The 16,352-nt window shown below is 42.9% G+C and overlaps 1 protein-coding gene across 1 annotated transcript in view; it reads left to right on the forward strand.

The window, feature by feature from the left end:
• LOC139376418 (thyroid hormone receptor alpha-B-like) overlaps window positions 1-16,352 on the forward strand; it is a 190,962-nt gene that overhangs the window by 68,792 nt on the left and 105,818 nt on the right. Inside the window, exon 2 of the mRNA XM_071118995.1 lies at window positions 13,922-13,996. The gene's annotated coding sequence lies outside the window, so the exon portion shown is untranslated. The remainder of the gene's footprint in view (window positions 1-13,921; window positions 13,997-16,352) is intronic.

Here is a 16,352-nt window from a genome sequence, read left to right on the forward strand (position 1 = left end):
AAAATTCTCGACTTAATTGAGCGATCTTATTGGCACCAAGCGGAGAACATCGGCCCTATGAAATCCAATTCCCACTGAGTGTGCATATTCACTGTCTTTATCATTGGCTCCGTGACGCTTTTGTTTGTTTTTTGGACAATCATTTCCTCCTCCAGGTTAGATGGGACGTCATATTGTATTTGTGTCTCCCCTTTTCGTAATATATTGATCTGTTTGCCAGTGTCAGCAGAGTAGGCTACCCTGTAATTGTCGTTGTATTAATAATTATTCTGCTAATATCTCCATTCGTATAAAGTGTAGTATGTCAATCTCCAATCCCCCATAGTAGAAAAGTGTACATATTCTATTGGCTAGCTTGTAGTTCTGTGTGAGAAAGAAATATCCTATTCCAAACACTCTGAGACAGTTGTGGGATGATAGATCCCAAATTCATACAACCAGCCTAAGCTACATCCCCCAAAAAACGTTAAAAAGCAATGAGGCTTGTGCAACAGATCAGAACGTTTAGCATAAAATGATGATAAGCTATTATTTCCACACTTTATAAGTGCAGCAATGCGCACAAGGCAGTAGGCTACTTGCAAATGTTCATTCCATGCAATTAGCGGGAAAACCCCATTGTGAGAGATGAAAATATCAGTTAGAAATTTAGAAAGAGGGGAGATCTAAAGATGCAACAACTAGCATGGGTTGCTAATATGACAAGGATGGGGCCTTTGGTTACTGGACAATGAATGAAAGTTGATTAGAAAACCAATAGAACATGAGAGAGAAAGACTACTGTTTCAATGGCATATGGAAGTCTTTATAAAATAATTGCCTGCCCGTTTGGTTGGATTTTGCCGAGGCTACTTTGAAGCAAGGTAAGACATGCCTCATAATATGTAGTAAAACGTTCTGGCTTCAAACAATTAAGTAAACGGTTTCAAAACGCATACTGCCTCCAGCTCATTGCAAAGTGGTGTGTCTTGCTCAAGCCTGCCTAGTTGCCTATGCACTTGAATGGCGAATGGAAAGCGTGCTTCATTTACCAGCTGAGAAGTAAAAATAGAAGCTCTTTTTAATTGTGGCCATTGTTTTTTTTTTTTTTACACACACGATTTCCTTTATAATTTTTGCGCAATGATTGGGCTTATTAAAGCACGTTTCCCTCCAGCAGCAACAAACAGCTGTTTGAGCTGTATCGGCAGCTCTCACGCTACAGCGACTGGTATTTGAATCAATGAATAGGCTTAAATCCATTATTTTGCTATGGGAATGTTTTTTTCTCCTGGATAATTGGCCGGCGCCAATTTTATTTAACAGCTTTGAATTTTATTTATTTTTGCCAAAAAACGTCTATTACCGGCAAATGGGAACCCTGCTATAGGGTATGGACTCCCCACCCTCCAAAACTGAGCTATACCTTATTTTCCTATTTCTTTCCCCTAGTTTTCTTCCTTTCTTTCTCCATCTCTTTCTCCCTCTTTACCTCTCTCTCTCGCACTTCATCTCTCTCTGTCTCTCTCTTTGTTCTGATTTCTTCAGGCTGGGTCAGCGCTCACTCTCTTTTCCTCTTTCTCCTTCCCCATCTGACCCGTTCCCCTTCTCTCCCTCTGAGTGTCTGCAGAGGGCATGCCACTGCACATGGCAAGGCCAGAAAGAGAGAGAGACAGCACACATACCTACAGCACTGCTGCTCACTCAGTACTAAAACGTACACCCTTGCACATACAGAAAGACACACACGGACAAATCCATGGAGAGGAGCACATTGAGCTTTGTCCAAGCAGACACACAGTCTCTTTTTTATTACATCTCCCACTCACAAACAGCTCCCAAATCCTCTTTGCGCCTCAATGGATTTGTGTGTGTGTGTGTGTGTGTGTGTGTGAGCCCATCTGCCTGGGCCTGTCAGTGGGAATCAGATGTGATTGTGTGAGGAGGAGGGTATGCTGGGCATTTGGGGATGTGCTCTCTCTCACTCTCTCTCCTCTCTAAGGGTGTGTTCTAAATCACTGTTGTTGTTTCCTCTTATGTCACTGTTGTTTTAAATGGGGCCAATCAATATCTCTGAACGGGACATCAGTGGAACCAGACGGTCTTGACGAGCGCCAGCTCTCTAGGGAGACATTGGCTGTCTGTGTGTTGTATGTGTGTCAGGTGTATGTGTGCTCGTATAAATAGACCAACAAAAAAAATCTATTCCAACAAAGCTGTTGTGCTATTTCCGATGCTAACTCTATTAATAGAATGTTGGTCGTGTTATCACCTCTTTTAGCTGTTGATGGATGCTACGACATGTCTGTCTATCAATATGACCTCACACGGACAATGTGCGACAGAACATTGAAGTATTGTCTCGTGTTTATCTCCGTTTCAAACCAAGCTCTCCAATGGAATGAATGGATTTTTCGAGTCTTGAACTATTCATGCGGTGGAATCAAAGATCAAAGTTGTGGTATTCCGACTTGTCTTCCAGCTTTTATGCTGTGACTGTGAACTCGGAGGGCCCATGTTTTAATGACATGGCAGCACATAGCAGCTGTCTTCTTTAATTATGGAAGAGTGATAGCTTGGCCTCACTGCTCGTTCCCTTTCCTTTCCCATTTTGATGCTCCTCCTTTCCTCTCTTCTTTTCAACACCGACTTCATACAGCCCCTTGATTTCCTCCCCTGTCCTGCACGGAGTAATCCCCTGAATTGTATGTGTTACGTCCCCTAAGCAGCGCTGAATGGGCCAGGATGGGCGCCAGGCACTAATCGCGTTCAGCCCCCGATGCTAGCTCTTTGTCCCTGGTCTCTGGTGTTACAATGTGAATGGACGCTGTACGGCCTGTATCACATCCCAGCTGTTTCCAGGCACCTGTTGCCCACCCCCCATGTTGAAACCATATTGAAACCATGTTGAATGAGATGCACCATGTTGAAAGAGGCACACGAGATAGACAGCGACATAGGCATTCACTAATGCACCATGTTGAAAGAGACACGCGAGATGGACAGTGGACTGGGAAGTGACTGGGTCTTGATATATGTGTTCAACTGTAACTATAACGGCTTGGGTACAGTAAGCCTTGTATGCCTCACACCCAGCGAGCTGTGATTGGGCTTGACGTGGGGGGCACAGTGGTGAATATTGGGAAGGGCACAGAGATGGTTGTCATGAGGGTGGGCTGCCCATCCCAATAAAAGGTTCCTAACATGGCAGGACAGGGTGAATAGGGCTTAAAGCGTTCTCGCATTCACAGGACCTGACCTAACTGGTAAGAGAGGCTTAGACGGGACACAGTGTTCCTAGAAACCAATGTGGGTCCTTTGACATGTGTATCACCAGGCCTAGCCAATGCTTTCCAGTCCAGATTGTTTAATTGGTTTAATTATCCATCACTAAGGGCTCTATTTTAATTAATAACAAACCTTACACAATGGTAAATCTAAGTCCAGGCGGTAGCGCTATAGGTTCAGGGGTGTGTCAGAAATATTTTTGCTATTTTCACTCTTGGCTGGGATTTGATGAATAAACAAGTTGTGGTTGTGTCGAGCCTTGGCCCCTCACTGGCCAATCAGAACGTGCTTCATGGCGAAATATGTGGTTGCTTCAAGTTGTGTATTTCTGGTCTCTTATGTATTGCCTTGGAATCAACTCCAATGTCAATGGTAGTCCGTTATAGTTTATTAAATGTGTTACAGAAAAATACAAATAAATTGTAGATTTATCTTTTCTAAATATGTTAAGTTGAACCCATTTGCAGTCCACATTGTTCTAAGTAATTGTATAGCTTCAATAGCATTCACATTGATATAGGGTCTAGGCCTACTGTAAATTGCAATATGGTTGAGTATGGACATGTCAAACATGGTCAATAAGCAAGATTAAATTCATTATTGATAATGCCTAAAAAGAGAACAAATAATTTGAATGAAATTCTAAACTAAACTACAGCTTGTTTTAAATAGGCTATGTCAAACTTACAGGCACCATAATTTATCCCGTGGCCATATACAGTGGGGAGAACAAGTATTTGATACACATCATTGGTTTTCCCTACTTACAAAGCATGTAGAGGTCTGTCATTTCTATCATAGGTACACTTCAACTGTGAGAGACGGAATCTAAAACAAAAATCCAGAAAATCACATTGTATGATTTTGAAGTAATTAATTTGCATTTTATTGCATGACATAAGTATTTGATCACCTACCAACCAGTAAGAATTCCGTCTCTCACAGACCTGTTCGTTTTTCTTTAAGAAGCCCTCCTGTTCTCCACTCATTACCTGTATTAACTGCACCTGTTTGAACTCGTTACCTGTATAAAAGACACCTCTCCACACACTTAATCAAACAGACTCCAACCTCTCCACAATGGCCAAAACCAGGGAGCTGTGTAAGGACATCAGGGATAAAATTGTAGACCTGCACAAGGCTGGGATGGGCTACAGGACAATAGGCAAGCAGCTTGGTGAAAAGGCGCAATTAGTAGAAAATGGAAGAAGTTCAAGATGACGGTCAATCACCCTTGGTCTGGGGCTCCATGCAAGATCTCACCTCGTGGGGCATCAATGATCATGAGGAAGGTGAGGGATCAGCCCAGAACTACACATCTCCACAAGTTGCATTGCGTGAGTGCCACAGACATTGTAACCATAAAACCAGGAAGGTGAATCATTCTAATACGATTTGTTGTGATAAAATGTAATGAAAACCAGAAATCTGCTCTTTTTTTTTTTTTTTTACTACAACAACAACAATAATTAAATGCAAAATGTAATATCATAAAATCGTTATAGTAGGGAGGACTTGGGTTTTTGAATATATGAAATGTAAAACAAGCAATTGTTACAGGTTATAGATAACTTCTAAATATGAGGTTCACCAGTATTCACCGAGGTTCTCATCTCATCATTTCATGATGGCCATAGACACGTAGCGTACATCATGGAAGGGGTTTTAAGCACATCCAAAACGGGACCTGCATGTCTAAAATAATGTGGGTTTGCCTACAATGCATAGATAAAAAGGGAATGTCAGCTCACTGTTTTACTCCTATCAAACGTTATATTTAAATAATTTATTTACAAGCGGTCTCAGGAGCTAGGCCCTTTGTCGACTGTCTTGACTACTTCGCGATTGCATTGGGCAGGGAAAAAATGTTTATTGCGAGGATGGGAGGGTATGCTTGGTTGTCGAAACGTTGGTATTACATTTTTGCATCTGAGCTCCTAGAGTGTGCGGCTCTCTTTTATTTTTATGCTTGGTTTTTAACCAAATTAAATGAAATGGGAAAAACATACATTTTTTATGTTTGTAAATACGAAGTATACAGACACCAAAACCAAATTAGGCTACTCTTGTTCCATACGACTATGGGTAGTGACTAGTGTTTGTCACGGCTGTATAGGCTGCGTTTCCGCTGTCAAAATTCATACCATAACCAACTGTGTTACTGCTAAAACCAACTTTTGGTTTGTCTTAAAAATACCCTATCAGCGCTCTCTGAAATGAGCACTTTGGATCTAGTTTTTAAGGGCACCTCAAAAATGTCCACCTCTCCCATCTGAGCGCAAGCGAGCTGATACAAGACATGCAAATTGCCGAACCTGGCATTAGGGCTGGAAAATGCCAGTGCGGCAGTTTTTAGATGACGAAATTGCAGTCTAACGGGTTTGACACTAGCGCCGCTTTAACGCCAGACGAAAATAGAGCCTTAAGTGTGCACCTTACTTAAACAGTTTGCACTTATTCAACCATGAGTGTAATCTGAATTAGACATAGGCCTAACCCAATTCCATAGCATTTTCCTTCAAGGGATATGTATTTCCCCTCAGAGAGCCGAGAATAGGATATGTATTTCTGTATATTCGTTCTTTCATGAGGTTAAGCACAGTGCATTTATACACAACGGCCCAATAGCAGCTCCCTGGCGCTTTCCCTCCTTCCCCACATCCTGACCCATCCTTCCTGACCCATCCATGCAAATTAACTGGGGCAAACTGCTGTTCGCTGCTTGACCAGCAATGTATTTGAGTTTTGACAAACCCATCTGCATTGTCTTCCCCCTCCCTCTCACCCCTTTTCTGGGAGTTGCCCAGCCATGAAGCTTCTTGTCAACGTGGCCTTGTTTTTCTTTATCACTCTTTCCCTCCTGCTCTCTCTATCTCTTCTGTCAATGTACCCTCCTCTTTGAGTGCTGTGCATTATACGGCTACCCACAATGTGAATGTATAATTTTAGTGGTTCTAAACAGCCGCCCTTGGAATGACACTATAAACATGTTGTGTTTTTAAAATGATTTGGCTAGTTTGGACACACAGATGGACTGCAATGTAATTTAGTGTAATGTCCGTGGGTGTGTGTGTGTGTGGTCAGGGAGTAGCAGGTATCCTAGCGGTTAAGCTTAAGCACGCTGGCCCAGTAACCGAAAGGTCGCTGGTTTGAATCCCCAAGCCAACTAGGTAATAAATCTGTCAATGTACCCTTGAGCAAGATGCTTAATCCTAGTTGCTCCTGTAAATCACTCTGGATAAGAGCGTCTGCTAAAGTGTAAGTGTTCTCTTGAGAAGTGCATGACTTGTACCATGTTTGTTGTGGTTCAGTTTGGTAGGGCATTGCGCTTGCAACGCCAAGGTTGTGAGTTCGATCCCCATGGGGACCAGTACGAAATGAAATTGAAGAATGAAAATCTATGCAAGTCGCTCTGGATAAGAGCATCTGATAAACGACTGAAATGTAAATGTTTTGTCCTAGGTAAAGAACATGGGATATAAATCATTGAAAGGGCTGCACAAGGGTGGAGTCATGCAAGAGTGATCATCTGATATGGCGGGCATGGTTATCGTGTTGCTTTTTGAAACAATGCCATAAGACATGTATAAGATCAGACGACTGCTAGAATTGGTTACACAGTGCCTTCAGAAAGTATGTATATCCCTTGACTTATTCCACACTTTGTTGTGTTACAGCCTAAATAGAAAATGGATTAAAAATTTAGTTTTTCTTTCACTCATCTACACACACACACACACACACACACACACACACACACACACGCACACACACAATATCCCATAATGACAAAGTAAAAACGTGTTTTTCGATTTTCTTTGCACATTTATTGAAAAGTAAATACCGAAATATCTCATTTACACAAGTTTTCACACCCCTGAGTCAATACTTTGTAGATGCACTTTGGCGGCGATTACAGCTTTGAGTCGTCTTGGGTGTGCCTGTATCAGCTTTGCTTCCTTGCAGATTTTCTCAAGTTCTGTTAAGTTAGATGGGGAGCGGAGTTGAACAGCAGTCTTCCAGTCTTTCCACAGATTTAATGGGATTCAAGACTGGGCTTTGGCTGGGTCCACTCAAGTACTTTCACATTATTGTTCTGAAGCCATTCCAGCGTTGCTTTGGCTGTATGCTTGTGGTCATTGTCCTGTTGGAACGTAAAGTCTTCACCCCCCCAGTCTAAGGTCATTTGCACTGTGAAGCAGGTTCTCATCAAGGATTTGCCGGTATTTGGCTCCATTCATTGTTCCCTCTATCCTTACCAGTCTACCAGTCCCTTCTTCTGAAAAGCATCCCCATAACATGATGCTGCCGCCTCCATGCTTCACCGTAGAGATGGTGTTAGACGGGTGATGAGCTGTGCCTGGTTTTCTCCAGACATAGGTCTTTGCATTCAAACCAAAGTGTTAGATTTTTGCCTCATCAGACCACAGAATCTTTTGCCTTATGCTCTCAGAGCCTTTCACATGCCTTTTTGCAAACTCCAGACTATCATTTGCCTTTTTCTCAGGAGGTGCTTCCGTCTGGCCACTCTACCATAAAGCCCAGATTGGTGAAGCGCTAGATAGATTGTGATCCTTCTCACCTCCGTGACCAAGATAATCTTTTCCGATTGCTCAGTTTGGTCGGACGGCCAGCTCTAGGCAGCGTCTGGGTAGTTACATATTTGTTAAATTTCTCAATGATGGAGACCACTGTGCTCTTGGAAACTTTCAACATTCTAGAACGGGTTTTATACCCTTCCCCAGATATATGCCTCCTCACAATTCTCTCTCGGAGATCTACGGACAGTTCCTTTGACTTCATGATAAGAGTTTCTGCTCTGACATGCACTGTCAACTATGGGACCTTATATAGACAGGTGTGTTTCTTTCTAAATAATTTCACAATTTAATTGGCCTCAGGTGAACTCCGATCAAGTTTGGAGTGCCATAGCAAAGGAGTGTGAATACTTATGTAAAGGAATACTTTCTGAAGGCACTGTATGTACAGTAATTACCTGAATCTCTATCGAAGCCAAATGTACAAATGCCACAATAGGTGCTTGCATGTGTGTGTGCCTGTCTCTCACACCATCATGCATGAGCAACTCTGCTGTGGTGCTAGGATGTGCGATACCAGTGGCACAGTGTAGAACAAGCACTGAACATGGAGGCGACTGGCATTGCCCTGCCCTACGGACTCAACCCGGGTGTCCATTCCATGCCCTGGCATGGGTCCCCTTTCAACCCCCTGATTTTGCACACACAAACACAAACACAAAAACAGAGACCATGTGTGGGAAGGGCAGTGACTAGAGTTTCATCAATGTACAGAACCCCTCTGTGTCTTTTATTGACAATGGATGCTTTCCCGCCATCGCTCCCCTGCCTACTCTTGAAAAGCCATTCGACCCCCAGGCTGCTGGTATGAAAATTGAGCATTGCCATTGTTTCCTGATAAAATTTCCCATTCATAACCTAACCTACTCTCTGCCTGCCTGGGATTTTTCTTGCAGTTGTGTCTTCTTAATTGTCTCACGTGATTATAAAGATATTCAAAGGTTAGTGTGTTTGTTTTTAGGTGGTTATGGAGGTCAGAGTTCAACGTCATGGGAACGTGGGCCGCCACATAATCAGTCCAGTAACCATGGTAACACTCCAAAGCCAATGGCACAGGCTCTAGCAGGGATGCACACGCCATCCATCGGTGCTCCCTAGCTGAATCTGATCCCAGAGAGTAGCCGCCAATTGCCGAAGCTCCCATGATGCAACAGACCCTCTGGTTTCATATGGAAGACGAAGGATGCTTGAGATTCAAAGTGCATATCTAATGAAACAATACAAGCTCCCCGGACCCATGTGCTGGCTAGTCAAGAAAGAAATGCAAGCTTATTACATTTTTCATCTCTTCTGGTTTACTTCACCTATGAAATCAGGAAAAAGGTAGCCACTTGAAAGTAAAATGAATTAAATTTCTCCGCAACCCTTGATGTCTGATTACCGCACTTGCAAAAGTACTCAATAGCCGTAACTGGGTCATTGCTGCATAGGCGACTTACAGTAACCCCACTGCTGGATATCTTAATATGTCTTGCCATGTTTCAGTCACTGAACCTGTGACATAGCAGTGAATTAGCCCTACAACATCAAAGCCCTTCCCTGGCCACTAGAGAAGGGGGCCTTTTCAGGTGCGGAAAACTTGGGGCCCACTGAATCTAGCCCCCCAAGGTGTTTTCAGTTGAAACAGACACACTTTATACCTTATCCTGCCTTGAATCGCTGTAGAAGAGTTTCTCTGGTGTGCTTATCTTGGCCGGGGTGTGATTTTTCACACAACCCAACACCTTCCTTAGTCAGTAGCGAGGTGATCCCCACAAAAAGTATAGTCGCCTTCTAACCAGGAATCTCGTAACCTACACCCTGGAGACATGCACGTGTTAAAATGCAGCTTGACTTGCACTTGGGATTGATTGTTGTGCGTGCCGAGCGAGCTGCTCGGAAAGGCTGCAGAGTTACTGTTGCTATCTCATTCACACTAGCAGAAAGGGACCCTTTTTATTTGGATTTGATTAAAAGGTTCTCAGATTCAAGATGAAGTTGCGGACAGACTATCTATCAAGGCTTACTTTTTTTAAAGGTCTGCTTTGTGTTAGATCGTGTCATGACCAAGAAAATTGATTGAGAGGACCAGTCACAGATCACTTTGAAAGGAGTAGACTGTTTTTATATGGAGCGTTTAACAGCTTCCCATAGTAAATGTGGAGTATAACGATTATGAAGGGCTGTTGGCAGGCAGGGCTTGACCTCGATCCCCTAGGCTTGTCTTAAGTCAGATAGATTTAGGGCTGCCCTCAACAATAGCAAAAATACTGGTTAACCTAGAGTCATCTGTTCTTTCGACCAATCAATTGGTCAAAATGTTAAAACGTGTATTTTTCCCTATATAGGCATTCCCTACGTGTTTTAATAAAAATCAACTATATGTAAAGCTACTGAGCTTTTCTGACGCTTTAAAAACAATGTAATCAAATAATTAAGACACACAAATGACTCACGAGGGAACCAGAGATAGCCTAACCAGAACCTGTTCCCGACCCACTTCTTCCCGCTGCTGTTGGCCTTTGCAGATTTTGCTGTTACCCTCCTGAAGTTGTTGGTAGGTAATAGGTTACACCAAGGGTCTGCAACCTTTTCCATTTGGAGTGCCAATTTATCTTTCTATTTCTATCGATCTGTGTGGCAGTTATGATTTTCATATGTACTTTTTTGTGGAACCGTTTCCTTTCATTTATAACAAAGTCTTCGTATCTCAAAATCAGTATCATATGGTTAATCAAAATTCTAAAAGTAACCTCTGTTGCCATTGCCAACTATGTAAAAAATAGCCTACATAAAGCCAACAAATAAAAACATTTCAGTCTGCATGTAGAAAAAAGTCCTGATAAAAATAAATATCCTATAAATCACATTGGCTACACATGGCCCGTCTTCAAAGAACTTGAAACATTGTATGGTTGAGGCCTGAAGATCTCTCTAGCAAACTTGCAAAATTATATAAAATATTCTGGGCCCTCAGAGTTTCCTGCACAAGTGAGCTCCGGACAGACATAGCTGTAGGCTATTCGCACAAGGAATAAGAAGTAATCAGGTAGGCCTATTTTATGACAATTCCACTGGATCAGAACATGACATTTTTCCCCCTTTCAGGCTGAGTGGTGGTTATCGAAAGAGAGCTGGAGAGATTTTTTTTATATAGGCTATGTTGAGGAACTATTGTCATTCAATGGATGTAAAATCAGACAGGTGAAGAGAATTGCTTTGAGAAGCTCCACAGTGGTAGTGAGTTAAGACAATAAGAAATACTATCAGATTCCCAAATGGCACTACTACTACTATGTACAGTGCATTCGGAAAGTATTCAGACCCCTTGACTTTTTCCATGTTGTCACATTACAGCCTTATTCTTAAATGGATCTAATCGTTTCCCCCCCCCCCCCTTATCAAGCTAAACACAAAACCCCATAACGACATAAGTATTCAGACCATTTACTCAGTACTTTGTTGAAGCACCTTTAGCAGCAAATACAGCCTAGAGAATTCTTGGGTATGACGCTACAAGCTTGGCACAGCTGTATTTGGGGAGTTTCTCCCATTCTTCTCTGCAGATCCTCTCAAGCTCTGTCAGGTTGGATGGGGAGTTTCACTGAACAGCTATTTTCATCTCCAGAGATGTTCATTCATGTTCAAGTCTGGGCTCTAGCTGTGCCACTCAATGACATTCAAAGACTTGTCCCAAAGCCACTTCTGTGTTGTCTTGGCTTTGTGCTTAGGGTCGTTGTCCTGTTGGAAGGTGAACCTTCGCCCAAGTCTGAGGTCCTGAACTCTCTGGAGCAAGTTTTCATCAAGGATCTCCCTGTACTTTGCTCCGTTCATCTTTCCCTCGATCCTGGCTAGTCTCCCAGCCCCTGCCGCTGATAAACATCCCCACAGCTTGATGCTGCTACCACCATGCTTCACCGATGGTGCATATTTTCCTCCAGACGTGACGCTTGGCATTTAGGCCAAAGAGTTCAATCTTGGTTTCATCAGACCAGAGAATGTTTCTCATGGTCTGAGAGTCCTTTAGGTGCCTTTTGGCAAACTCCAAGTGGGCTGTCATATGCCTTTTACTGAGGAGTGGCTTCCATCTGGTCACTCTACCATAAAGGCCTGATTGGTGGAGTGCTGTAGAGATGGTTGTCCTTCTGGAAGGTTCTCCCATCTCCACAGAGGAACTCTGGAGCTCTGTCAGAGTGACCATCAGGTTCTTGGTCACCTCCCTGACCAAGTCGCTTCTCCGATTGCTCAGTTTGGCCAGGTTGACAGTTCTAGGAAAACATCTTTCATTTAAGAATGATGGAAGCCACTGTGTTCTTGGGGACCTTCAATGCTGCAGAAATGTTTTGGTATGCCTCACCAGACCTTTTCCTCGACACAATCCTGTCTCAGAGCTCTACGGACAATTCCTTTGACCTCATGGCTTGGTTTTTGCTCTGACATGCACTGTCAACTGTGGGACCTTACATAGACAGGTGTGTGCCTTTCCAAATCATGTCCAATCAATTTAATTTAACACAGGTGGATTCCCATCAAGTTCAGGAAACCTCTCAAGAATGATCAATGGAAACAGGATGCAGATGTGCTCAGTCTCATAGTAAGGGTCTGAATACTTATGTATTTTTTAAATTTTGAATTTCATTTGCAAACATTTCTAAAAACATGTTCACACTTTTATTGTGGGGTATTGTGTGTTGATTGCGGAGGATTTTTAAAAATGTATTTAATCCATTTTAGAATTAGGCTGTAACGTAGCAAAAATGTGGAACAAGTCAAGTGGTCTGAATACTTTCCGAATGCACTGTGTATTTCTGCCAAGACGCGCTTTTAAATGGATTATTAATGATTAGTGGAAGTTCATTCTGACAACGACAATCCTTTTGTGGGGCTGGGGCGAGAATAGTGGAGTTGGCACCGGGCATCTCACTCTGAAGGTAAAGCACCCGAGACTTGACTTTTGAAGCCTGTTTTTTTTACCAGAATTCAAGCAGTCCTCGACCTCGACTCTGCCCTCCAGCTTTTCCTCCTTTTCGGCCTGCTTTGCCTTTCCCCCATGTGTTTCCTCCCTGGCCTACTCCATCCGTCAGTTGTTGTAACATGACTGCTGGGATGGATACCCCACAGAGGGGTAAAAGTATTTGACCCAGCCTTCTCTCACACCCTGTTCCCATGTACTGCTTGCTCACTCGCCTCGTCATGAGCACATAGTGGGGTTATTCTCAGCGAGTCTCTCTTCACGGAATGTCTGATACCTATTCCTTAACTACACCCCCACCACCACCAACCACACCCACACACACAGATACACAAACCACCCTCCACCTGCCCCTGGGTCTCTGTTTCCAAGCCCATGAGGTCCTCTGCGCAAACATAGCTCCCGACCCCTGACCCTGTCTAATCAGGCACAAATTAGGCATGCCGAGAACAGACCCCCCCCCCCCCCCCCCCACCCCCTCCATCACATCTCCACAGGGCCAGCTTTCTGCTTGCTGTATCTACTCCCCACAATTTTATGGGCTTGTAGCGGCATCTTGACCCTTTTCTCCACACACACACACACACCCACTCATACACACATACATCGGCACACACGCCCTCCTCCGGCGCTTCCCTTCCGATTGGACCGTAATGACATTAACAGCTTCTTCCGGTGAACCTTGGAACAGTTTCCACTTTGTACCCATTTCTTCTTCTCCTCTCTTTTTCCCCCTCCTTCCTCCTCTCAGAGACCCATGTAGCCCAATTAAGAGTAACGCAAACGATGCCGTGAGAGCCAGGGGTCTACAATAACAGAAGCCAGGGGTCTACAAGAGCTGACTACGTCATCAGATTCAGTCCCAGACATGTACAGAATCCAGATCTGAGACCCCAGGCCCCCGGCTAGCTAGCTCACTAGCAAGGCTTGTCCACCACCTAAAGAGAGGGAGGGTAGCGTTGGTGGGTGGTGCTATTGCTGATGGTCTTTGTACTGCCTTGCACTGTTTGTTTTCCATATGCTTCTATTTTCCCCCTTACAACTTTACTGTGCCTCCTCTCCTCCTCGCCCCACCTCTGAACAATCTCCTGTTTTTTTCTCACAGGGCAGAAGCCATCATCCCACAGAACATACTAAAGGCCTGGGGAAGTCATTAGCCACCACATACAACAGGACACTGGTAGGTTCTGCTGCCTGCTTCTCTCTCCTTATAGCTAGCTAAATGTAGCATGTCTGTGGACTGTATGCACACACACATATATGCACACACATTCTCTCTCTCCTTTCTCTATCTCACTCACTCAGGCAGGGTAACTTATAGTCCCGTCTGCAGGGTGATGTATCGACTCCCACTGATCAGATGCCAAGAATTCCCAAATAGGGTTTTTATGCTGCCTTCGTCCTACTGTGGAAATATGGATGCGCTCCTTGTCAGATTTCTCCTCCATCCATCTCTCTCTCTCTCTCTCTCTCTCTCCAAAATGATGTGTGTTTGCAGAGTGGCGTTAAAGTCTGGGTCCTGATATTAACGGTAACATTTCCTGCCTCCCGCCAGTCCAATGTAGGAAATCCAAGAGGCACATTCCATGGTGTTTCCCTAAGCCGGGGGCCTTGTGTGTCTGCTCAGCTCAGACCCCCTTTCTCCCACTCACTGGAATATGGAACATTTTGTGGAATAATATGATACTGTGGTGTTCATGGATACATAAGTCTAAATACCCTGTCTAGGTTAGCCAATAGTGCCAATAAAAAGTCTACACCCCCCTTTTTTCACATTGTGTCAGTGCCTTAGAGTTTAATGTATTTATATAAGGATTTCCCCCCCACTTATCTACACACCATACTCCACAGTTTTAAGGGGACATTTTTTTTAATTGAAAAAAAACACACTGAACAAAAATGAAAAGTGTGGGTTGCATGTTTTAATGAGCTGGAATAAAAGACCCCAGCACAAAAAGCTTAGTTCTCAAAAATTTTGGTGCACAAATTTGTTTACATCTCTGCAAACGAGCATTTCTCCTTTTGCCAAGGTAATCCATCCACCTGACAGGTGTGGCATTTCAAGAACCTGATTAACTTCTTGACCATACTTGAGACGCAGACGTCTCAAGTATGCCCCTGGAAATGCAAATGCGCTACGCTAAATGCTAAATGTACTCGTTACAACTCAATCTTTGATCAAAATTCACAAGCAGGGTATTGAATTAAAGCTACACTCGTTGTGAACCTAGCCAGCAAGTCAGATTTTTAAAATGCTTTTCGGCGAAAGCATCAGAAGCTATTATCTGATAGCATGCACCCCCCAAAATGCCAGCTCGACACGTAAACAACAGATTTTGCGATAGCCGACGCTACCCAAAACGCAGAAATAAAATATAAAACATTCATTACCTTAGACGAGCTTCTTTCTTGGCACTCCTATATGCCCCATAAACATCACTATTGGGTCTTTTTTTCGTTTAAATCGGTCCATATATACCCAAAATAGCTTTGTATGGAAGTTGTGTCATTCAGAAAAAATCATCGTTTTTAAACGCTGCGTAATTTTTTAAAATTAAAAAAGTCGACGATAAACTTTCACAAAACACTTCGAAATCCTTTTGTAATCCAACTTTAGGTATTAGTAAACGTTTATAATCTATCAAAATGATTACAGGGCGATGTCTCTTCAATAGGTCTTCACTTCAAAAACAATGCCATCTGATATCTCCCTCAACTGCATCCGGGTGAAGACTGGGAAAATGGAGTTCAGATAGAAGGATTTTCCAACAATTAATTCAATTGAAAATTAGGACAATTTGTATGAATTGCAGGCAGATTGCCATTAAATTCTGTTCTCTTTTAACAACTGGTGGAAGTGACTTATGGAAATTATTTTTTGCTTTCAGAGAGCAGTTTTTCTTGCGTTTTTCAATGAAACACACGATCTGTTATAGTCACAGCCATGATTTAACCAGTTTTATAAACTTCAGAGTGTTTTCTATCCACACATACTAATCATATGCATATACTATATTCCTGGCATGAGTAGCAGGACGCTGAAAAGTTGCGCGATTTTTAACATAATTTTCGAAAAAGGAAGGGGTAGAAGTAAGAGGTTAAACAACATGATCATTACACAGGTGCACCTTGTGCTGGGGGACAATAAAAGGCCACTCTAAAATGTGCAGTTTTGTGTAGAGGTCGTCCGATTAATCGGCATGGCCGATTAATTAGGGCCGATTTCAATCAATCTTCACATAATCACTAGCTAACTACACATGGTTGATGATATTACTAGGTTAACTAGCTTGTTCTGCGTTGCATATAATCACTTTGAACTTTGTAGAACTGTGAATTGAATGTAGGAGAATATAACACAATAGATCTGGTAGAAGAAAATACAAAGAAAAAACTAACCAGTCTTTTTCTACCACCATCTTTGAAATGCAAGAGAAAGGTCATAGTTATAGCCATCACTCTGGTTGTAATTCCGATAGTGTCCACAAGACGTCAGCAGTGTATGTGCAAAGTTTCAGATGGTTAACTTTAAAAAT

This window comes from Oncorhynchus clarkii, chromosome 20 (genome assembly GCF_045791955.1).
Source record: "Oncorhynchus clarkii lewisi isolate Uvic-CL-2024 chromosome 20, UVic_Ocla_1.0, whole genome shotgun sequence".
NCBI classification, from domain to species: Eukaryota; Metazoa; Chordata; class Actinopteri; order Salmoniformes; family Salmonidae; genus Oncorhynchus; species Oncorhynchus clarkii.